Below are 24,202 nucleotides of genomic sequence, written 5' to 3'. Positions count from 1 at the left end.
ACTGTGGCTAAACTTCACTGCATGGGCACTACTGGCTAAAAAGGGAAACGTGGTGTGATAGCAGCACTGAGGCATTGTTTTGCTTTGCTTTCAGATAAGCAAAGCAAGCAAATATTAGAATCATGGAATAGTTAGGGTTGGAAAGATCTTAAGATCAGGCAGTTCCAACCCCCTTGCCATAGGCAGGGACACCTCACACTAGACCATGTCACCCAAGGCTCTGTCCAACCTGGCCTCGGACACTGCCAGGGATGGAGCATTCACCACTTCTTTGGACAATCTGTGCCAGGGCCTCACCACCCTCACAGGGAAGAATTCTGCCTTATATCTAACCTGAAATTCACCTCTTTAAGTGTCACTTATGGCCTGAGACACAAGCTCCTGGAGCAGATTCACAAGAGAGCCTTGAGGCACCCTATCTTTGGGCTCTCTGTTCAGTTTTAGATAGAGATTTTCCAAGAGACACGTAGGTGCTAGTACTCAGACAGCCCTGATTTTCTGTGGAGGTTGGATGCCAAGTTGTCTGCGAGGAAAGCCTCCCTGCAGAGATGTTTTGCTCCTTTAAACACTTTAAAGGTTTCTGAGAACGAAAGGAGATTAGAAACATATATGTGATTACCTGTTACAGAAGTCGGGTTTGGAAGCATGCTGAGTTTAATGGTATCTCAGTGGAACAAAATGAAGGAAATCACTAATCACAGCCACCAAAAAAAAAACCAAAAAAAAACAAACTTATGTCAAAATATTTTCTCATTCATTCCTTGGGGTTTTGCAACTTCCAAATGGTTTAACCTGCTTTACGTGCAGTTAATCAACTCATTGAAAAGGAGGATATCGATATCAAAAGTGCCCCAAAACAAAGCAACACACCAGAAGCCTGACTAACTGTCCAACAATACTTTGCAGCCAGCGCAGTTCAGTGGATAAGACACCAGCCCGAGAGCCAGGGGACATGGACATAAAAGCTTATGTCCTATGTCAGGGCAAAGGTTCACTCCAGTCCATTCTGCAGCAGCAGCAAGCGCCGGGGGAGCAATAGGAGTGCTGAGGATGCATGAACCCGTCTTCTCCTGTGCCCAGCTCATCACCTCGCTCGGCTGTTCGCCTGCATCTGTGTGGCATTGAGCAGCCACCAGCATCTGCTGCAACCTGCCACTAAGTGCTGCCAGCTCCATCCCTCCCCCTTCTGCTGGCCTATCTATTTAAATAGATAAATAAATCTATTACCTTTCCAATGACCATCTCTTACGTTACTGCATTCATCTTACATTACTGCATGCATATAATACCTTGCTCGACCCAGCCTTTATCTCAGCTAAAGCCTCCAAGAGTTATGATCTCAAGTAAGATATATGTGTTAAGCAAATAGAAGAGGAGGCTGGATGTACACACTGCTATAAGGTGGTAATCCCCTGGCAACTGGCAAGTACCCAAGGTTTGCCATAAAAGTCATCGGGTTGGCCTAAACAGGAAAGTTAAGCTCTTTTTTATTAACTGCATGCAAGGTTATTTATATTTCAGTTCTCAGTTGACATCATGGCTTTGTGGTTTCCCAAAGCATCTTTCAGTATTTCCCTTTCGCTGTGACATCTGGCAGCACATCTTCAATACTCCTTTAGAGCAGGTATGGATGTCAGTCTTCAGTTCAATGTCTGGATTACAATCACATTGACTAGCTCTTCCATCTGCGAGTGCTTCCATCACTTACCCTGGAACTACTCCCACAAAAGAAGGTAAGAGCAACAGCACTTGGCTTCAGACACACGAGTATTTGCTAGGTAGAAGCTTTAAGGATTGACACCTAAATGAATAACATCATTGACAATATCCCACTGAAAGCAATGTCATCTAGGCTTTTATAGACAGAAAAGCTTTTAAGAAATGGACTCTAATTGGCTGAACTTACTTATGCTACACAGTATTGTGGAATAAAGTGGATCTTAGGGTCTTATTTTTAGCATCTGCTGCACTACAGAATAGTGTCTTTGACAAAAAACTACTCTGCTTGTCACCCAAAAGGTCTTTCTCATTCCACATAAAGCCACTAGCGACTAGCTGTTACACTACACTGAGTCAATACCATACCACACAAGTAATACCATAGATTCAACACCAAGAGGCTAACAGAGTCCTGCTCTTCCAAAGTTAACAACAGAAGGGTGCACTGTGACACCTCCAGGCTTGGAGATTGAGCAGCTACAAGGGGAATGAACCGGCTCAGCTTTTACAGAAGCAGAAATGAGTACCAAGTTAATGCTGGAAATCCCTCTGGATTATTAATCACCTGTCCACAAAGCAGCAGCACCTCTGTGGGACCCAGCTGCAGACAGCGGTGGATTTGCTCATTAAGCAGCAATACATGCACAATAATGATAGTTATCGCACCACCAGGCGTCCTGCCCCAATTATTTCTAGGCATCATTTTTACACCTTCGAATGCAACAAAAACGGCAAAGGACTTTGTTAGAGTTGTTCTTACCGATTTTCCCTACGGGAATTTTCACAGCTTGTTGGAGAGCTAGAGGCAGCGTGAATGCAAGCCAGGGCTGAACACTGCTACACAAACGTGACCTTGAAGGCAGGGAGCCAAAAGGAAGCCGTTTCATTTATTCACTTCTACTGGGATGCTGCTTATTTGAGAACATGAATTTGTACATACTGGCTGACTACACTAGCAATGAGCTGTCAAATGGTACCCATTGTGAAAAGGTTCTGTTTAAACTGGGGCTTCTAATTGCCCGCCATCCAACTCATTTTAGGGGCACAGACATACGTCTAAACCCCAAGCAGGGTTTCTTTGTCCATGCATTTCTGTGCCAGTGGAAAAGACAGTTCAAACTTTAAAGCCATCTAAAGATGAACCCATCAAAAAAGAAACACATTCTGCTACCTCCCCAAAAGCTGTTGAGCCAGTGTGAGAAAACCCCAGTCACCAGCAATTTGTTCTGTTAAATGAATTAGAACAACATTCTTGAAGTCTCGAGAAGCAGAAGCTCTGCAGTTGCTCCTGTGCTCAGCAGCAGCCAAATCCTGGCAATCAGCACACAGAGCTCCCCACATCCCTATCACTGATCCACAGTGGGGACAAAAAATCATGGAATCACAGAGTGGTTTGGGTTGGAAGGGACCACAAAGCTCCTCCAGTTCCATTGACTCTTTCAGCTGTGTGAGAAAATGATCTCAGCCCAATCATTTGAATGAATGCAGTCCTGAGCAGACACACTGGTCCTGCAGCATCCCTTGACAAAACCAGCTGCATGCCCAGATCATGCCACCATATCCCGCATCATTCTGCTCACAGCAGCATCACATCCCTGCCCCAATTTATAGGCACAACATGTAAGTCTCCGAGTGCCTCACCAACCACAGTCTTCCAGTCTATGAGAGACAGATGATGAAGAAAATAAGCAAAACCATCTCAGCTTCTTCAGGCTCCCTCAGCGCTTTCTTATCAGCAGATCTCCCTTGCTGAAGATCCCTCCAAGTGCTTCAGGCTTAGGCACACATTGAAATGCAGCTCTCCTCTGTCTGGGTATGAGGCTTTCTGATTCCTTTTCAGACAAGGGATCAGAAAGAGTAAGGGGAAAGTAAGAGGGAAGAAAAAACTCCACTAGGATGAGATCCAAACACTGCCAAAATCAACAGAAGCCTCTCTATTAACTTCAGTGGGTTTTTGATGTAGCAGAGAGAAGTCAAATAGACTGAATGGCAAGCAAATTGATTTGTTAGATGCTCAGATACCACGGTGAACGATGCCTTGGGCAGAGACTGGAGATCACTGATCTCTACTCACTGTGGTTTTCATATATTATACATCACACACACACACATGCAGATTTCCTAAATATTGTTGAAAAAAGACCAGAATAAAGGCATTCTGCATTACCTCATTAAGCACGTCAAAAAGTACTCAAGAAAACACCCCACCCTTCATCCCCACTTTTACCTCCAATATTAAATGTCCCCATTACTTTTACATAGGAATAGGCTGGCTATAGAACAAGTGAGATTTTTGCATTGAAAACAGAGTAGCAACAATTACTTCTTGTTAAACTGCGAAAATGCAATGAAATAGAGTCTAATTTTGAACGCACACAGAAGCAAAATAAATCAGACCTTTCTTCTAATTCACTTATCTTAGCAAGCGCATGTTCCCATTGAGTATTTAAAGACCTTTCCAGGTGCTAAGGACAAACAGGACTACAATAAAAGAACAATTTCAGCAGGTCTGAAAAGGAACTTCTGAAGTACGGCATGGTAGTAAGAGAAGAAAGGAGCCTGTCGTTACAGATCTTGGTCAAGAAACCCAGACAGAAGTGGCTTGTATATCATCATCACTGCTGATTGCACTTCATCCTTATGGCTCACTGTCTTATGTGTTGCCACTCATTTCACTAAACTCATGGTAATTCTCCCCTGAGCATCTCTTGGCTCAGGATAAGCAGAAAACTGAAATGTTCAAAGCTGACAAAGTCTGGCTTCAACTAAAAGCACCACTCCTGTGACTATGATTTCACCACCATTGCTCTCATGCTTTTCAGGACTGGCTTTCTTGTGCTAAAGGCCAGCTACAATGCTGGTGATATCCCAGAGAGAAGTACCACTATTGTTTAGATACCGTTGCCAGTCAAGCCAACAAACTACTCCATCGCATCATGGCCTCTTGTGTTTTAAGCACACTTAGTAAAACAGATGCTGCCACTTGCGCTACTCTAAATGCCAATGCTTTTGCCTCTCCCGACATGAGGAAGCGAGCCTGAACTGCCTGAGTCAGCTTACAGAATCTGACTCTTTCCACCTCAGAGGCTGATTAAACAAAGGAAAAGCAGTGCTTGCCCCATTAAAACTTTGTTCCTCTGAGTCATTTCTAAGTCCCATTCATTGATCTCCACACTCGCACAACACCCACAGCAGCGTCGAATGTGAAGTATCTGATTCACTGACCTCATTTACTCCTGAATCACTCCCGTCTTTGGGGGCTACAGCACGAGCTCCCTCTCAACATAGATTTTACACTGTACTTTTAAGTGACCCTGTAACTGCCTGTAACCTCCCCATGACACACAGGGAAACTGTTCCTCCACCATCTCTTCCCCAGCCGCTCAGCACCAACTGCTGTACACCGCACAACAGCAGCTCCATGGTTTGTCCCACCAGCTCTGCTCTAAACAACTGCCCTAAATTTCTTCATAATCCCAAAATGGTTTGGGTGGGAAGGAACCTCAAATCTCCTCCAGCTCCAACCCCTGCCACAGGCAGGGACCCCTTCCACTAGAGCAGCTTGCTCCAAGCCCCTGTGTCCAACCTGCCCTTGAGCACTGCCAGGGATGGGGCAGCCACAGCTTCTCTGGGCACCCTGTGCCAGCGCCTCAGCACCCTCACAGGGAAGAGCTTCTGCCTAAGAGCTCATCTCAGTCTCCCCTCGGGCAGGTTAAAGCCATTCCCCTTGGCCTGTCCCTCCATCCCTTGTCCCAAGCCCCTCTCCAGCTTTCCTGCAGCCCCTTCAGGCACTGGAGCTGCTCTCAGGTCTCCCCTTCAGGAGCCTTCTCTTCTCCAGGCTGCCCCAGCCCAGCTCTCTCAGCCTGGCTCCAGAGCAGAGGAGCTCCATAATAAACTATATTAAGACAATAACATTAACCTTGCGCAGGAGAGGCAGGGTTTTTACCTCTTTATTTCTGTTTATCTGTATAAACCTCAGAGATGCTGCAAAAGTAACTGCTTGCATTTAACCCTGAAAACTAGTGCCCGAAGTGTTTATTCTGGGGGGTTGGAGGGGTAGGAAGAGGGGGTTGAGGGGGGTTGTTTGGTTTGTGTTCTGGGTTGGGGGCTTGGGGGGGGGTTCTGTTGTTCTGGTTTTTGTTTGGTTGGGTTTTTTAGTTCATTTCATGGCCCATTCCAAGCACCCAAAAAAACCCTCCCAGACATTCTGGAAGCCTAATAAGCAAAACCGATTCTGAAGTACAAAAGCCACACTGCCGTCCCCAGGTGCTCCTCAAGAGAGGATCGATTCAGTACATTAACACTGTGGTTTCTTGCTGCCTTTCAGACATACCAGAACTTCGCTGAGGCACCGTGCCTCCTATAAAACACTCCCACTTGCTCAGCTGTACTTGTCCTGTAACACCACAGCCCTTCTGGAAATTAAATGACCCCCCCTGTTTAGCTCAAGAGCCCACTAACAGCCACAGGCTGCACTGCTTCCCCCCTCCCTTCTTCTCTTAACTGCAATACTTTGGGCACAAGTAGCTCTTCCTACAGGGGAAATCAATTAGGGAATAAATATTCAGATCAGATTCTATTAGAAGGGACGACTCATCCTATAGATGGTATTTCCACATTACATCTTAGCCTGGCTAGCCGAGTCATCACTTCAGCAGTATCACTAAATCAAGAATTAAACAAAGCAAAGCAGTCAATTACCAGGGCTGCTTCTTGCTCTGTGCACATATAATCTGTTCAAGTCCAACCCATAACTTAATTTGGAGCAGGGGGTGCTCAGTAGCTAAGAGGAAGCATTCACCTCGCAGAGCTGGCTCCCATGTTACAGTACAAGTTGTCCATCTTAGCATCTGAAATCACTGCTACACTAATGTATCCTCATCCAGCCAGAGGTCGAGCCCAAAAGCCATTCATTTCCATCAAAGAGACAACCAAAGACTGCACAATATAACAGTCTCCACCAACAACCACAATTCAGTGTTCTGCTTTACTCCTTCAAGCCCCAAAGACACATTTTCCCCAAAACCTCTGCTGAGCATGGATAACATGCTAAGAATTGATTCATTTGATCATCTACCTAACAAACTGGCTACGCTCACAGCCAGAACAGAAGGAAGATGCTTTGATATTCAACAGGCACGGAATTGAGTAACTTACCAATGATACATGTAAGCGTATGATTTTTAGCAGGTATAACCTAACGTAAAGAGAAGGATGAGTTTTGCTCTTGAGAAAGACTTAAGTCTTCACTGGACTGTCTTTACCATTACATAGACAGACCCAGCTCCATCAGATGCCATGATTTATGCATCTCACCAGTTACAAAAGGGTTAGTGGTTTGGTTTTAAAGCAAGAAATTGGCTTCCAAACCTCCTTTCAGCACCAACAGCTAAAACTCTTCAGTCACTGCTCACTACTCATGGTTTTGAGGGCCCATGCTGGTGTTTATAAAAGACAGAAATAATCCCTGGCACATGTAACACTCCTTCAAATGTAACGGCCATGCTGGGTCAGACCAAAGCTGCATTCAGTATCCAGGTCCTGAAGGAACCAGAAAACAGCCATATTCAAACTTTTCCTCAGCTGAGATACAGGTGAAGCATAAAAGGTGCAGACAAAGGAAGCGGGTAAATAGCCCTGTCCCTCCATAGCAAAGACAAGACTGTTTCTTCCTCTTACACTCAAGTATTTGTGCATTTGTTTTCCAATTCTAATACTCTGCTTTACTTCCCCACTCCCTCCTCACCTATGCATGCTCCCAGAAAAACATCCTGAACTAGTGATGAAACAAGCTTTAGTCCCATTAAAGTCAACAGAGGAGCTTTGCAATGGACTTAAATGAGATTAAAGCATTTATCCAGATTAACAATGCTTCGTAGCATAGATACCAAACAAATTGCTCTGTGTACAGTAGATCTGACGACTGTATTCTTGTCAGCTGGACACTCTTTCCAGCCCCTGAGCACCTCTCTCCTACCAGTGTCTGGGCACATTCCCTACCATATCTGCCTACTTCTCCACACTTCCTAGCCTGGCTGGACACACGTGGTGCTGATTCAGGGATGCAACCGCATCAGGCAGCTCTGAACGTAAGAGCTGAGGTGTGATGCTCCTCTCTTTCACTGAAGGTGCCAGTCTGGGTCCTTTTCCTTTACACAATAGCACTTGGCTCAGTTGAAGCTTTACATGGGTGAACACATTTGGCACACGCTGTGGTCGCACACAGCGCTGTCCTTAAGAACCCAAACCAAGATGTCACATTTTCAACAAACGTAGGGATTGAATGTAATTCGTTATAACTACAAAACTAAAAGCCTAAGGGCTTACACTTCACCCTGTGTTTGCTAAAAATCGCTGCTATGGGGAATGTGCAGCAGCGCAAGCTAACGAGGGGGACATAACCTCAACTATGAAGGCAGAGCGCTACTTGGATCCATTTGCATCATTCTCTTGTATTTCACGGTGTTTTGAGCAATTCAAACAATGTAACTTCACACGTGGTTTTGCACCTTGGAAAATGACTGCAGATACAAATCACCGACCACAGACTCCTGCCTTGTGGACCAAGTGGTGATGAAAGGCAGCATTCTCTCAATAAAAACCACTGCTCGGACATTTCCATTGGTGAACATTTGCTTATAGGTTTGCCCCTGCTTGTTCTTCGATTGTGCCAAACAAGCTTCCTGGAAGTCTTTTCCTATGTCTCTATCCACCAGCTTCAAAGACACTACCACTGCAGTCAGGAGTGCACAGCACCCTGCACTCGAATGCTTTGCAACAAGGTACTGATCATCTCAAATGCATTTTCCCTGTTAACGCAAGTATTCCAGCACCTCATCCTGAAGTCAAAACAGCTTCAGAAGCTGCTAAGCTTCATAATTATGCTAAGAACCAGAAGCTAAAATCCATGGGAGGATATGAACCTGTTAACCTTACAAACTTCTCAATGCAAAGTAAAACAAACGTCTCCATATACTACTACTTAGCAGTTGCATTACTCTTACATAATGACATTAGAGCAGCAAAGTCACTTAGTCACTAGCAAGGCATACAACCAGTTTCCCACTGATATGGGCACAACCAAAAGATCTTTCTCCCTTTCCATTTTAAACCATTAAAACACCAAAGAGGTGTAGGACCCATTTTGTGGCTAAACACTGTTCACTTCAGATATTTCTCCTTATGCTGTAGAGATGGTTCTGTGCCAGACTGAGCGTTTGCCTAGACGGGCAATGAAGAGGAGCAGTAGGTCTGTGTAACAGGTTTAAAACAACCTTATCTTTTACTATAAAAACAAGCACTTTACTTCTCTGATCTGCCTTACTTTGACTATATGTTATCATCACAACTGGTTTTTCAACCCAATTGGTTTCCCTGTCCTCTCCCCTCCATCTCTTCACATCTCTTCTCTTTTTCTTTCTTTACCTGGCATTGGACATGAACATAATAATGTAATGACTCACTTTTGGTTTATTACCTTTAAGACATCTTCTGCCTCTGATTACTTCTCTCAGTGTACAAAATGCATTTATATGTAATCTAAAATACGTAGGGCATACAGACTATTAATTATACAGTCAAGAGCTACCATTTAAATGTGTGCCATTTATATTTCAAATCCTGCTCATTTTTCTTAACTGATTATTAAAGCTGATTAAAATTATATACTAATACTGCCTTGTAATTGCAAGAGTAAAATGGAGTATTTATTCCAAAGTTAATGAGTATCTGTAACTCCCATTAACAGCAAAGCTATAAGTTACAGTAAAATATGATTTGCTGCACTAAAAACCTAGCAGGAATTCTATTCCAGCATGGCAGATAGTTCCAATTCCTGGATTAGAAAGTTGGTGCTACAGGTGACAGAGTCTGCAGCAGTCAGCTCAGGCACAGAGATAGCTCCAGCCAAACTTTCAATCCCTCCAGTGCCAGGAAGTACCACCTGGATACCATGCCCACACTGCCATTAAGACCTTCAACATCCATAAGAAGGGCGTAAGAAATGGAGGGGATGTTCTTAAATCAAGGAATGAAATACAAACCTCACCATGAAACATACTGTCTTCCTTGTAAGGGCAAATACCCCCTCCTGCCAGGAACACCCTTGGGTACAGGTCTCAGGGCTAAGATTTATCTTAACTCCTGAACACAACAGGCTGAAATGAGGCAACCTTTGAGGGCTGCTGCTCCATCGAACAGGTCAGGTCTGTCCTCCTGAAGTCAGATGAACTACACAGGTCACATAAACCCACCTAGGCTTTCTTTTGGGGCTTTATTTTCCCTGTGAATACAAATCACTGCTATTTTGAAGGACCCGCTATGAAAGAGGCACCATTTTAATACCTCTATGAAGGAAAAACAGAGCAAGAACATATGGGGCTCCTGTCTTCCCAGGCTTGGGCAGTTGCCTCACAGCCGCTGGCCACGGTGACATCTGTGCATAGATTAACACAAGGCTCCGATGCCAAATCAGCTTGCTCAAGTGAACCACGAGTGGTAACAGAACAGCAGAGAACACCAAATGTGTCTGATGAAAGCCCTAAGACAGTTCCCGAAGGCGCTCTGTAATACCAGCCCCCTTTGGAACACATACCCAACAACGGCATCACCACTGGGAAGAGAACAAGCCTTCCCAACGCTTTGCTGCAGAAGGTGCACACCTGGATCTCTAGTGTGGTTTGTTTAGTCGACACAGATGTAAATAACACCTACAGGGTGGATAACATCCTTCACATCTGCTTCTGGTTACTGATTTAGCCCATCTTTACAAAGAGAGGCATGCAAACTGGAAAGCCAGCCTCATTACCTTTGCAACAAAGCCCACCAGTCGATTCGCACCAGGAGCTGGCCTTATTAACCTTACTTTTAAATTACAAAGTCACAGATGTCCTCATCAGTTGCTTGATGAAGATCCATTTGCCAACCTCATCTCACAAAAGGAGTAATTAACATGCAGACATTAGGGCTGATGATTGAAGATGTTGTAACACAGGACTACGGACAAACAGCGAGGCAGCTGCGTATCTGTAACAACTAAAAGCTCTCTCAGAAGTTCTAATTAACCAGCGTAATTGTAAGAAATTAAGTAAAAAGCACTGAATTGCGTCAGTTATGGGCCTGTTCTGCTCACAGTCAGACAAACTAATGCCTACAAGCACATCCCTGTTACAGCCACAGTGGTTTAAGGACAGAAGCAAAGACTGCAGTGACAGGACAAGGGGTAACGGGTTCAAACTTAAACAGGGGAAGTTTAGATTGGATACAAGGAAGAAGTTCTTTACTGTGAGGGTGGTGAGGCACTGGAATGGGTTGCCCAGGGAGGTTGTGAATGCTCCATCCCTGGCAGTGTTCAAGGCCAGGTTGGACAGAGCCTTGGGTGCCATGGTTCAGTGTGAGGTGTCCCTGCCCATGGCAGGGGGTTGGAACTGGATGATCTTAAGGTCCTTTCCAACCCTAACGATTCCATGATTTTATGATTCTAACTACGTCATCTACTCGACTAATTTACTAGGAAAGATTGGAAAAGCCTTTGTCACACAATCCCTTTGCCAGATCTGACAAAGCAAACTCCAAGCTAAACACAGGTTAGAGACAATTGCTTTTAGTTAACCTAAAGATGTTATTCCATTGGGCAACTTTAGGGAAAGGATGGTGAGCTGTGGAGGGAAGAAAGGCATTGAGGGGGAGAGATGAGAAAGGTTGGCAGCTGTGGAGCAAGGAGGTAGGACCCGAGGAAAAGGATCAGCAAGAAGCAAGCTGGGAAGATAACAGACCCCAAAAGCACATTGACACCAAGGGCACAGGATTTCCTGGAGCTGAGGCTGTTTAGGCCAGGGAAAAGGCTGGATTTGGTCAGGCTGCAGCAGCTCTCTAGCTCTCCTGATCACGAAGGACACTCACATCCATGACAGCCTCTCAATGAGAGGTCTGAAGACAGTGTGAAAATACCCAAGAAATTCCAGAGGGACACTCTGGGATCAGCTGGGGTGTGCAAATCCACCTGGAAGCTGGTGTTGATGCGCAGAACACAGCCTGGTGCAAAGCCAGCTCCAAATTAACTTCAGGGCACTGCTTCTGCGGGACCCATGAACCATTGGCTGGCCAGAGATATTCATTCCCTGGGCACCACTTCCCTCTCCTTTCTTGTGCCAGGTGCTCATCTCTGTAAGAGCTACTTGCCCAGAAAGTCTCTTTTTATTCTGTTTTCTGGTGTGTTTGAAGGACCAGAGTCAGCACGTGAAAGGCTGAGAGCATTGTTCAGCCTGGAGAAGAGAAGGCTCCTGAAGGGGAGACCTGAGAGCAGCTTCAGTGCCTAAAGGGGCTGCAGGAAAGCTGGAGAGGGGCTTGGGACAAGGGATGTAGGGACAGGCCAAGGGGAATGGCTTTAACCTGCCAGAGGGGAGACTGAGATGAGCTCTTAGGCAGAAGCTCTTCCCTGTGAGGGTGCTGAGGCGCTGGCACAGGGTGCCCAGAGAAGCTGTGGCTGCCCCATCCCTGGCAGTGTTCAAGGGCAGGTTGGACACAGGGGCTTGGAGCAAGCTGCTCTAGTGGAAGGGGTCCCTGCCCGTGGCAGGGGTTGGAGCTGGAGGAGCTTTGAGGTCCCTCCAACACAAACCATGCCCTAAAGATTCTGTGACACACAGGACAAAACACTTACTGGTGCCCTTATCAAGCGGTGTCACGGGCACAGAGACCCCATGGCTTGATGCACTGCTGAAAAACTTGGTATTTCGATGCAGAAGGGTTTGCTTGAGGAGAAATTCTGAAGTGCATCTCTCTGCCCGCATGAGACCAACAGTACCTGTGTCACTTTGCTTTCCTGGCACCTTTCGGGGTGTATCTGCACTGCACCACACATCACACTGCAGAATGCTGCAGGCAAGCGCCAGCTCCTCTCAAAACAGGAGCTGTATATTTGAGTCAGAGGAAGATCTCAGCCATGGGACACAGCAGCCAGCTGACAGACAGCCTTCAGGCAGTGACTGCTGTGTTCTGCCTTGCAGATGTGCCAGCCCATTCACAGCTGGGGTCGCAAGTGCAGAGCATCCTGATGTGAACCGCAGATGCTCCCTTCTCCCTTCTACAGAGGGTACCTCAGCATCCAATTGTCTGGGTAGGTCCTGTATATGTGCAGGCCTTCCCCAGCATGATCAGTCTTCAAAATCCAAATTCACTGCTATAAAGCAACAAAACCCACAGAAATACTAATTTTGGAATAAGAATAAAGTTACTTAGGAAGAAGAATCATCAAAGCTGTGTGTGTAGGGGCTCTCCTGTCAAAGACAAGAGTTTATACATCTCTGCGTTCTTGGTCTGTCAACTTTCTGCCTTACAGTTGTCATTTAACAACTCACAGGCATTTGCTGAGGAGCAGCTCATCTCTTTCCCTTCTGTTTTCCTTGCAACCACCTAAGAGTCAAAAGGACTACACTCATGCAAGAAACATCCAGTAACAAGGTAAACACAGTGTATTTACAGAGCAACTCCATCACGGAGGCAGTACTGGGAACTTGAGGATTTAGCCTGAGCGTATTTACCAGAGACAGAAAAAGAAAACCTTGGACAAGTAAAGCACAAGCTCACTAAAGCCCGAGGACAAAAGAAAACCTCACCACCATTATATGCACTTCACAGGGAGACTGGTTCCCAGAAAAGGATGTGATGACCACGTGATAGTACTGCAAAAGAATGTAAGTGTCTTTGTAAGGTATACCTACCTAATGTCTCCCTTCCAAAGAAAAGCACTAAGATTTCATGCTAAGATTCTCCAGCAGCTAAGCTTTTCTAAACATACTCAGGGGCACAGAGATGCTATTTTGAAAGATGCCCAGAAGCGTTTTCAGGAGACACACACACATAAGACAGTCAGCGAGGAGCAGTAACTGCATAACCCTGAGCCTGTGTTGCCCAAGCTGAATGCCAGCAGTTAACTGCACAGCTCTCCTCTGATGGTTTCCTTTCAAGACTGCCTGCCTGCTCAGTGCTCAAGCTACAGATTTTGTTCAGCTAATTCTGATCTGTGGAGAAGCATCCTCACTACCTCACCCTTTAATAGCAACACCTCAATGGGAAAACACAGAGGAAATGAACAGTTGGGGTAGCGTAGACAGATTTCCTTGCACAACCACCAATATAAAGAATAAAGACAGTTTGAGGACACATATGGTTATTGAGAAGTTTTTGCACTGAAACCAGGTTGTGCAGACCTTGTTATTAATGAGGAGAATCTACTTAGCTAAGCAGCCTGGAAAACCCAGTCTTCTGGGGATCTGCTTTTAGTGTGCCCCTGCCCATGCAGCAAAGAAAAAACCCCTGAAATACTAAATATTAAACAGCTACTATTCAACTAAGGACAGCTTTCACACTTTATGTGTCTTACACTGAAAAAGGACTTAATAGTTTTGAAGACAACTGGAAGTATATAGCGCAGAAACACACTCCACCGTCCCTTTTGCTCCAAACCAAAGCACAGGATACTGGCTCATTCAGCACATGGATGTAACGACTTTGAGTACCCCAACCACAAAACATGTGGCCCCAGTTCATAAAAACACAAACCCAAAAGCTCAGCAACCCTCCGAAACACAGGTACGCTTTGGTAGCAATTTAAAAGCTAGGACCTTTGGAGTCAGGATGACAATCAACTACAAAGCTATTCTGGCCAGCTCTTCACCTCTGTAAGAGAAAAAGGCTGAAAGATAAATCTGACCAGAAGGGGTTCATTTACATTATACCTGTTGCTCTCAGACAGAGGGCACAGTGTGCAATAATCTTTTGGGCTTTGGATAAGTACTGTTTAAAGTGTCATTTATGATAGGCTACGCAGAGATTCACAGGGGGTTTTAGCATTACTACTTCAGATCAGAGAGGACTAACAAATCATCTCACTATACTCCCTCCATACTACTGCCTATTTACCCAGTTCCTCCTTGAAGAAACCTATTAACTTGGATTCAGAACAATCCACAGGAGATTAGATAGAGATGAAAGCTTTCCACACCAAACAAATGGACTGAGCAGCACCCAGGCAAAACATCCCTTCCCATAAGCAGAGCCCTTGTCCATACTACCTTCTATGGGGATGGCAGGGCCAGAAATACCTGGACCAAGCCACAGGGGACCGCTCACTGTTACCCATCATCCTCCCTCTGATAATTACCAGACCCCTGGTGATTCAAAAGGTGAATAAAACTAACTAGAATACAGGATACCCACAGCAGTACCCCAACGCACACAGTATTTTGTGCACCACAGCACCTGATCAGCTAACTGCACTGGACATCACATTTACACCCCGTTTTATTCTCACCCACATCTCCTATAAAGACCCACCACCCTAAGCTTCACAATAATCCTTATTATTCATCAATATTGATGCAGGAAAAAGAAATAAACCTTTAGTGAAGAAGTGGGTCCTGCCTATGATGCCCCAGGAGCCTCAGCGCCATCAGCATTCTATGGTGTTCAACCATCATTCAAAGCTGAATGTCATACCAGCTCACAGACCCTGTATGCGACAGTCAAGGCCTCTCATCCTCCATTTCGCTCCATTAATATCACAAGAGCGACCTTCTTTGGCCTCATCACCACTTATAGAAAGGGCTCATACTCCTCCAGATGAGGCTGTGAAAGAAGGTGCTCTTCACATGCCAGGAAAGCACAAACTCCCCAACCTCTAAAACCCGAAGTCCAGCACCAGCCAGCAGGATTTGTTTCAAAGTGATGCATTTTCCAGAGAGATGTGGTTTTCTGAGTCAGAAGATCCTAATAATGGACTGCCTGGATCATAGCTATTGCCATTTGGTGCTTTACAGTAGCACCAAAAACCAATTATGGGTTCTAAATAACTTGGGATAGGGGAAAGAAATAATCACAACTCATCTCCTTCCAAGGAAAGAAATAATCACAATTCATCTCCTTCCAAGGAAGAGCCTTCCAGTAAACACCTCTTTCATAATGGAGAAACACTATAGAGAAGTTCTGCTCTACCCACTAAAACTGAAGTTTCAGCACAGAGGCCAACAGCAGCCAGAGAGAGCTGAGCTCAGTAAGTCACCAACTTATCTCCCCTAGAAAATAATGCAGCTTTCCTATCAGGAACACCCAGTCAGAGGCCTCTGCAAGAAACTGTTCAGAAACACAATTAGCAGATAATATAACTGAAAACTATGTCTGATGGAAATGAAGGACATAAAACTCCAAATTAACCAGTGCCTGAATCGCCTTTGGTGTTGATCGTATCTCGTACAGGCTTAAATCACTGCAGTGCAACAAACCCAGCCTAGCACTATAGAGACATTCAAGCCATCAGGCATGGGGCAGCCAAAGTTTGCACCCAACTGGACCCTATGGACAAAAAGCCAAAGCTGCTTGTGTACGTTTAATTCCATATCTGGTATTCAAGGTGGTGGTACTGATATTCAAACAATTCACATTGCTATTCAACTTATATCAGACCAACCAAGAGAACAGTGAGCTACAGCTGGGGTGGCAGGAGTGGGTAACAAACTGCAGAAAACCTATATAGAATCATAGAATAGCCAGGGTTGGAAAGGACCTTAAGATCATCCAGTTCCAACCCCCCTGCCATGGGCAGGGACACCTCACACTAAACCATGGCACCCAAGGCTCTGTCCAACCTGGCCTTGGACGCCGCTGGGATGGAGCATTCACAACCTCCCTGGGCAACCCATTCCAGTGCCTCACCACCCTCACAGGAAAGAATTTCCTCCTTATATCCAATCTAAACTTCGCTTGTTTCAGTTTTAACCCATTACCCCTTGTCCTATCACTCCAGTCCCTAATGAAGAGTCCCTCCCCAGCATCCCTATAGGCCCCCTTCAGACACTGGGAGCTGCTCTGAGGTCTCCATGCAGACTTCTCTTTTCCAGGCTGAACAGCCCCAACTTTCTCAGCCTGTCTTCATAGGGACCCTTAGAGAAGGTTATCTGTCCTTTCACTGTAGAGATGTGCAAGCCTAAGGAGTCTAAGTTCTTTAAACTACGTGCCTGAAGGAACACCCTGTGAAAATGCCTTCAGGCACCAAACCTGTCTGCATGCATAATTCATATTTTGCATGAGTGAGTAGTTTCAACACCCCCGGTGTTTGCCAAAGAATCAAAGCATTAAAAATTAAAGCCAACTGACTCCTCTGGACCCACAGCAAAGCAGCACGAACACATGTCATCACTCATCTCTGCGGTTACAGGCGCTGATCCTCCCTGGGTTCTAAAAGCAAGGATCAGCAGCCCAAGGAGAAAAAGATCACAGACAGTACAACTGACACAACAACCCCCTGAAAAATTACTCCTTGCAGTAATCAATAGGTGCCATGTCCCCTCAAACTGGCAATTTTCTGCATGACCAAACAGCAATATTGTTGCCCACTAGAAACCAAGCGCCACTGGTGCGCCAGCATCACTCCGAAATGCTTACCTCTCCATGCTGAAAGTCTTTGAGGTTATTAAAGCCACGGATGGATTAATAAAACTGACCAAGGATGAAGAAGAACTAAAATAGCTCTTTTTATTCCTTATGCCGGTAGCAAAAATCAAGCCAATTAAAATCATGATTGAGTCAGTTCAAGCCAATTGTGAGCACCTCGGGCAAAACACTGCTCAAGGAGAGCTGCAGTTAGATTTCGATTTAGCTGGCAGTATGATGAGGGAAAGGGCTCAAGGGGATGGAGGGTGGCATTGTGTAATAGAAGCAAAGACAAGAGAGCTTGGGCCACACTGTGGGCACAGGATTTGTATCAGCTGACAGCAAGGCTGGACCAGAGCAAGAAAAAAAACAGGGGGAGAAGAGGAAAACATAAAGGGAAGCCAAAAAGTAAAGATACATGGACACACAAACAGTAAAGAACTTTCTATAGGAAGTACTTTAAGCCAAACGTTTTCATTTCAATGAGCATGTGAGGAAAGGACCTTGCACAGCGCACTACAGATGCTTTGGGAAGGCAAGTCCTAACCTAACCAAGCAGAGCAGCCGTGCTGGGAACTAACTCCAGAATATATCCCACCAGCTTGGGAAGTGCCACACTGAGCCATGGGATGAGTCTACAGAGGACACCCTGCATATCTATGCTATCTACGTTACAGAATCACCTCAGCTGGCTTGGTCCAGACCAACACAATGTAGTCAGTGTGACAACAGCAATGGACTGGAGGAGAGAATGCAGTAACTACATCAATACCAAGAACTTAGTTTTGCCCAGGGCAGTGTGCTTATTTTACAAGATACCTTGCAACAAGAGCAGTGTGGCAGTCACATCAACAGCATGGATACATCAGCCACAGGGCATTTAGCCAACCGGGCTGCATCACCAAGTAATATAGACAGAAAAACCCCAAACGTGCAGCATGATGCTGTTCTGAACACCCCAACAGGAGCGGTCCAGATCTTAGAACCACCAAATGATAAAAAAAAACAACAAATCCCCATAGGACAGGAGCTTAAAATAAGATTTGGCAATACTGCTTCTCATCAGCTCTTCCTCTGGGTCTGAAAGAGCAGAGCTTGCAGCGAGCAGTACCTCCCATCACTTCAGATTCAGGATCACAAACAACTCATCCATTCCCAACAGTTCACATGTAGCTTGAGCAAAGATATTGTGTTTCTGGGGAAGAAAAGCAGAGGCAAGAAAGTTCTATTACAGTTCTATTACAGTTCTAAAAATACCATGAAGTGATGAACTGGAAGGTTTGCTCCTTAACCAGCTGATTTTCCTGCCTCTCCTCACCCTCACGTGCTTGCTCTGATGGTACAAGCAGCCATTCCCCTGCCCTGCCCTGCGTTGAGGCACTGCAGTAGAACCAATTGCCTGCTTTGTGGGATAAAGGAGGAACTTTTCCTTGCAGGAACGACTGGCAAGGTGCCCACTGTTTTTGCTGTTCGCCTCCAGTGCTTTAGACTGATCAAACGTAGGTCCTTCTGATTTTAAGGCCCTTAAAGGAGAACAGGAAGGATTTACACGTTTGTCATCCCATCTCCGCTTGTGGACAGCATCCCACAGAGGCCGAGAAACTGAAAAAGGAACCAGTTTCCAGAGGTAATAATAATAATAAATAATTCATGAACCATAGCAGCCTACTGGAAGAGGTGGACAACCACAGGTCTTTACAGGTCGTGGTTCTCTCAACCTAAACCTCTCCTCCAAATGAAGGGGAAGGACCAAGCCACCCATTTCCTATAGGAAAGGCTGATAAAAGACTAACCTGAGTACAAATAGAGTGTTGAATACCCCAGCACCCAGTGAAAAGCCTGTTCCTACACAAGTTAGCTACCACCATGGCACATCAAACGAAAACTCATGACGTTTCAGTCTTCTGCTTTAAAATCTGCCCCATGCCTCTCCTATGCTGCACATCCTGATCAATCAGCTTACGTCAAAGCCTTGTAACACACATGGAGTTTTAATTGATTTACTCAAGTCAGTGAGCAGGGAGTAATTACATCTTGGAAAATGAAGCTGGGCAGACGAGGGCAGCCCGCTTACATTGCAATGAGATTTAAAAGTTCAAACCAAAGGCAGATCTGGTTTCATGCCATAGTTCCATTCTAAGCTTCAAACTGCTGTGTGAGCGGGGCCTAATCATCAGTCAACCCACTGATTTCTCGTATCAGTGCAGCCAGGGTATTAAGCCTACAAGTATAGTCATGTTCCATATAAAGGTCTTATTTATCTGGCAATAAACTTACACTGATCAAAGTAGTATTAGCTTGGATTTATAAAGCATGAGCTGTTCTCTCTACATGGTAAAACGCACACACCCTCTAGCATACTGTAAATCTGAATACTGGTTAGGAACAGCACGTTAACCTAACTTTTCTGGACACTGTGGTGGTAACAGAATCATAGAATGGTTTGGGCTGGAAAGGACCTTAAGATCATCCAGTTCCAATCCCTGCCATGGGCAGGGACACCTCACACTAGGCCATAGACAGACAAGGTCAAAAATGGATGCCACCACCTTTTAATGACTATTCCCACTGTGTGCATCAAAGCATTGACCATCTTTCAAGACCTTTGAATCAATAACTGTGGACAAAGGTAAAACACAAATAAGGAAGAGATGAAGATGAGAAGGATGGAGGAGACCAAATTATTCGCTTTCAATACCTTAATTCCCAAAGCCAAGTTTTGTAGCACAAGCTACCATAACACAGCGGAGCTGGAGAAGCAGCAGCCACCTCCAAGGCCATCCAGCACTGCACACTGTAAAATATCATACCACACCATTTCAGGGGCAGCATCCTCAAGGTGATCTTTGGAGATGCAAGCTAAACACAGGATTCTGCTACCTTTTACTCACCAACAGGGTTTTCTGCTGATTTGCAGGGTCAGATTTCAGGAGCCAAATCTATTTGTGTCAAATGCATCAGTCTCTATTAAAATTGCTGGGACTATCATAGCAATTCATCCTACACACAAATCCCGTATTACAGAATCAAGCCTCACTTCAAAATCCATGGTTTACTCTAGCCAGCTTCAGGCTTACTTTAAAACACAGCATTGATTCAACATAAAAATGCTCCTTTTTCTAAAGGAAGGAAAAAAAAAAAAATGAAGAGACCAAACGTGTAAAATATTCATCACAACAGCAGTCAGCACCATGAAATGCAAAGCAATAACTCTCCCACCGAGGATATTGTTGAGCAAGACTGATAGTGATCAGTGTTTCAGTCTAAGCTGACAAGACAACACTGGTTCAAGTTTGTTCTCTGTAAGGTGTCACCCAAATAACCACACATGAGCCATCAAAGCCTTCTATTCAAACACATGCCCCGTGCTCAGTGGTAGCTTTAAACGCTGAAAGCACTAACAAAAGCAGTAATTAGAGATCCTACAGAGGAAGCCAAAGCACTTTAAGAGAAGGTGCATAAAAGAATAGGGGAATCGCTTCACATGGAGCATAATAATTTGCTGACGAATTAACAGCAACAGTTCTAAGAACTTCATGAAAGAAGAGTGATGCTTTCTTGTCTCTTAGTGACAGGTACTACTTTGACAAGCAGCTCATTCATACACGTTTGAATGACAGGGATGAAAGTCTGCTATGTTTAGTTGTTTTCTTTTATAAGGCTTTTGTCACTCAGTGAGGACTATGAGTCTCCCTCATACTCCTTCAGAAATACATTTAAGGTAGGAATTTGCGACAGTGGGAACAAGACACGACAGCAATATGTGACCGTCACTGATACAGGGCCCAAACTAAGCCACTGAAAGGCTTTGGGTAAATGACAAGCAGAGATGCTTGGCACCTTGCAGGACAGATTGCCAAGGCTTTTTGCAGTGTTTTCGGTTGTCAAACACAGTAATTCCAGACTTCACTTTGGGGGGTTACAAGGCTCTCTGACACTGGTGCCTCATGTGGGCTGTCACAGGACTGGTTGTTAAGTTAGCACTTGTCCCAACGTGGTGAGAGTCCAGGGTAGATTTACTTAACTTTAATGCGAATGGAAAGCCAGACTCTGGGAAATTCGAGCTTAGAAGGAAGATGGTTTGCAGGCTTCCTTTAAATAGTTTCATTCCCGAGTGTTTGAACCAATTTCAGGACACCGATTTTAAGTAACAACACAAAGATACTCCCAGTTTAGTACATTGAAAGGGGGAAAAAAGTCAGACCAAGTGACAGAAGGTTTCTTGGATCCTTGACCGCTGACTGACCAGACCATTACACTCCTTCCATTTTCAATATAGCTACTGAATAATTCATTTACTGTATTTGTAAGCCCAGTTGTGTCTCTCTTGATTCAAAGTTCAGCCTCTCCTGATGCTTTACGTTTTGGGTGCTTTTCTGACAACCTGCAAAACCCCCAGCTGGTGGAAAACCTACGTAGGCAATCAGCTCATCAAGTTAACCTGGTATGCAAAGGCGTTTCTCTTTATATGCTCAGTATTTGCAACAGCTTCAGTGGCTCAAGAGCTAATAGTTCTGCTAGCTCCTGCCAACAGTGATGATAAACCTGTATCTTCAGCCCTGGAGCTGCAGGAAATTCATAAGCTCCTTTTTCTCCTTGTGCCTCTCTATCTCCACCTCTGTGCCATTACTACCTTCATCTCTCTTGACCCTGGCACCATTGGAGCTCTTTCCACTGATTGCATCCTGCCTCAGCTACCCCCATTGCTTCTTACTGGTCCTCATAAATCCACACTCTGCAGGGAGAAAATACATAGCCAGGCTATTATTACACTCCCAGAAACAGTGATAAATTATGCCCATAATATCCCCTCTTCATTACATTTTTCAGCTTCCTCGTGCTCTCCAGAGCCTTTTCAAAGCTAATTTTCTACCGTTTGAAGTTTCATGGGATTTGCTTTCTCCTACCACTCCATCACACTCTCTCCCCCTTGCATTCTCACCCCAGCATCTCTTCTTCCTTTCAGAAATCACAAAGCAATTCAAAAGGCCATCCTTCACCAGACAGTGTACAGTGAAATAAAGTCAGGACACTTCCAGTCCCAAAGGCTATATACAAACCCTCCCTGCCTCACTGCGAAGGTTCCTGCCATCCTCCACACCACTCTCTTGAAATCATAGGGTTGTGTTTTTAAGCCCTCACATTCCAAAACCTGCTCCTGCTGTTGTTCAGCAGAGCCTGGCTAATTCTCCTGATCATGCTCTTGCAGAAACATCCCTGTTTTGACTGGAGGGCTTCTCAGACCAAGGGTGGAACAAGGACGCAGATGGAAAGCCTGACAGATCTTCCACCTTAAAATAACTCTGGCATGCTGCTTTTTCCTGAGTAGCTTCAAAGAAGTTTTGCTTGTGTCCCAGTGGGGGAATAAATACAAATGTTTAAATCCTGAAAGTTGCCTTGAAACAGAATGGGCAGTTTGCACAGCTCTGCATAACCCTGCTCTCTTCTACATTCATTGTTGCTACAGCAGTGTCCTTAACACCTTTAATGCATTAACTAGGGGAAAAAAATCAGTTTTACCTTCCTCCTGTCCTCTGTGCTGTTCTCTCCTTGTATATGAGTGACTGCATGAACAACCACAAAGCTTGTACTCCTTTCCACCCCCTACTACTTGGATACCCTACGTGGAAAGACCATTACTTACATCAGCGTGTTCCTCCTAATACCCCAGAAATCATGGGATAGAAATTCCTCCCAAAGACACCACTGTAAAACCAAAACTTGACAGCAGGTTTTCTGCACTGATATTTTGAAAAGGAAAAAACCTGACACCAAACCCCCCAAAAGCAGAACAACCCCAAACCAACCAAACAAGAACACCCAAACCGCCTCTTCCAGCCCAAGAAACCAACAAGGCAGTTTCCCAGTGGCCAAGTAACACAAGCCCGTAAGCTCAACAGGCCAGATACCAACCAAACTCCAACAGTAAACCAGACTTACTGCTTTATCAGCCTCCCTGACCAGGAAGTATCCTGACCCTGGAGTGGAACAGCAACAGCTCACACTTCATCCAAGAAGACTTTGCTCAGCTCCTCGGAGTTGCATCATAGCCGTTCGCTGCTGTAGCCTTCCCGTTAGGGCATCAAGAGACTTGCTCTTTTGATCCCTTTTGACTTATTTCGCTTTTACCACCTTTTATTGACTTCCACCAAAATAAAGAAAGAAAAATAATATCCTTTCTTCAGAAAGCAAACACGGGGCTGAGGGGGAGGAAGAGTAAATAAGACCAGCAAATCAAAGCTCTTCCAGTCCTCCTTGCCCAATCACTTGAAAACAGCTATTTTTGGCAGGCTCTGAACGTCAGTCACTAGTATGCAAGATGAGAAGCAAACGTAAAGCAGAGCACATGACAAACCTACACTGATTGTAAATCATTATGGTTGCAGAGACCTTTCTCCTATTTACAGTGAGGAGAAATAGGACTTCAGCATCTGCCGTGGGGCTAGGAGGGAGAACCTACATGATGGTCCCAAACCATTACAAACCATGATCCCCTGAGAAAGCACAAACCCCTGCAATTCCCACCAATACTCCAACCCCCCAGAATACCACCACATCTTTATTTCCCTAGAAAAAGAGACTTTCACGGGTCAGGTATTCTTCTGCACCCCATAAGAAGTGACAGTGGCTTGCAGTGGCAATTGGCTCTATCATAGTTTCTTATTCTCTTGCAGCACTCAGAGGAGCACAGCCCAAGTGACAGCAGCTTGGAGCACTGTGTATGATTACAATTAAAACATTAAACATTTTCAAGGCAGCACTGCAGCACAGCTTGGGCAGATTGAGCTGTAAGAGCAACATAGGGACTTTGTATATGGAACATTAAAGATAGCTGTACCCAGAAAATCATAGCAGATGTAAAACCTAAGGTTAAAAAACTTTTCTACGTCACCAATCTGACAGCACAATGACAACGTGTGGAAGTAAATCAAGCCTAAGTTACTTGGACAACCATTGCAGCCAGTGCTGGTGAACTACACAGAGAGGCAAAGGGGGACGAAAGTGCTACCATGTTCTTGGATTGTAGTAACTCCTGAAAACACAGCTGGAAAAGCAGAAT

General features: G+C 45.0%; 1 protein-coding gene across 4 annotated transcripts in view; it reads right to left on the bottom strand.

The window, feature by feature from the left end:
• The window catches only part of FGF13 (fibroblast growth factor 13), a 241,051-nt gene that overhangs the window by 207,973 nt on the left and 8,876 nt on the right, over positions 1–24,202 (bottom strand). Inside the window, exon 1 of one of the 4 annotated variants that reach the window (XM_061446215.1) lies at positions 23,083–23,394. The exons of the other annotated variants lie outside the window; for them this stretch is intronic. The gene's annotated coding sequence lies outside the window, so the exon portion shown is untranslated. Of the gene's footprint in view, positions 1–23,082; positions 23,395–24,202 lie in introns of those variants that run through there. 4 annotated transcript variants of the gene reach the window in all.

The sequence above is a fragment of the Pezoporus flaviventris genome, unplaced genomic scaffold (genome assembly GCF_033815535.1).
Source record: "Pezoporus flaviventris isolate CSIRO_AGI_PZ_B2104156 unplaced genomic scaffold, CSIRO_AGI_Pfla_v1 ptg000005l, whole genome shotgun sequence".
NCBI lineage: Eukaryota > Metazoa > Chordata > Aves > Psittaciformes > Psittacidae > Pezoporus > Pezoporus flaviventris.
The sequence above is the reverse complement of the archived record's forward strand: the minus strand, read 5'-3'. Positions and strand labels throughout refer to the sequence as shown.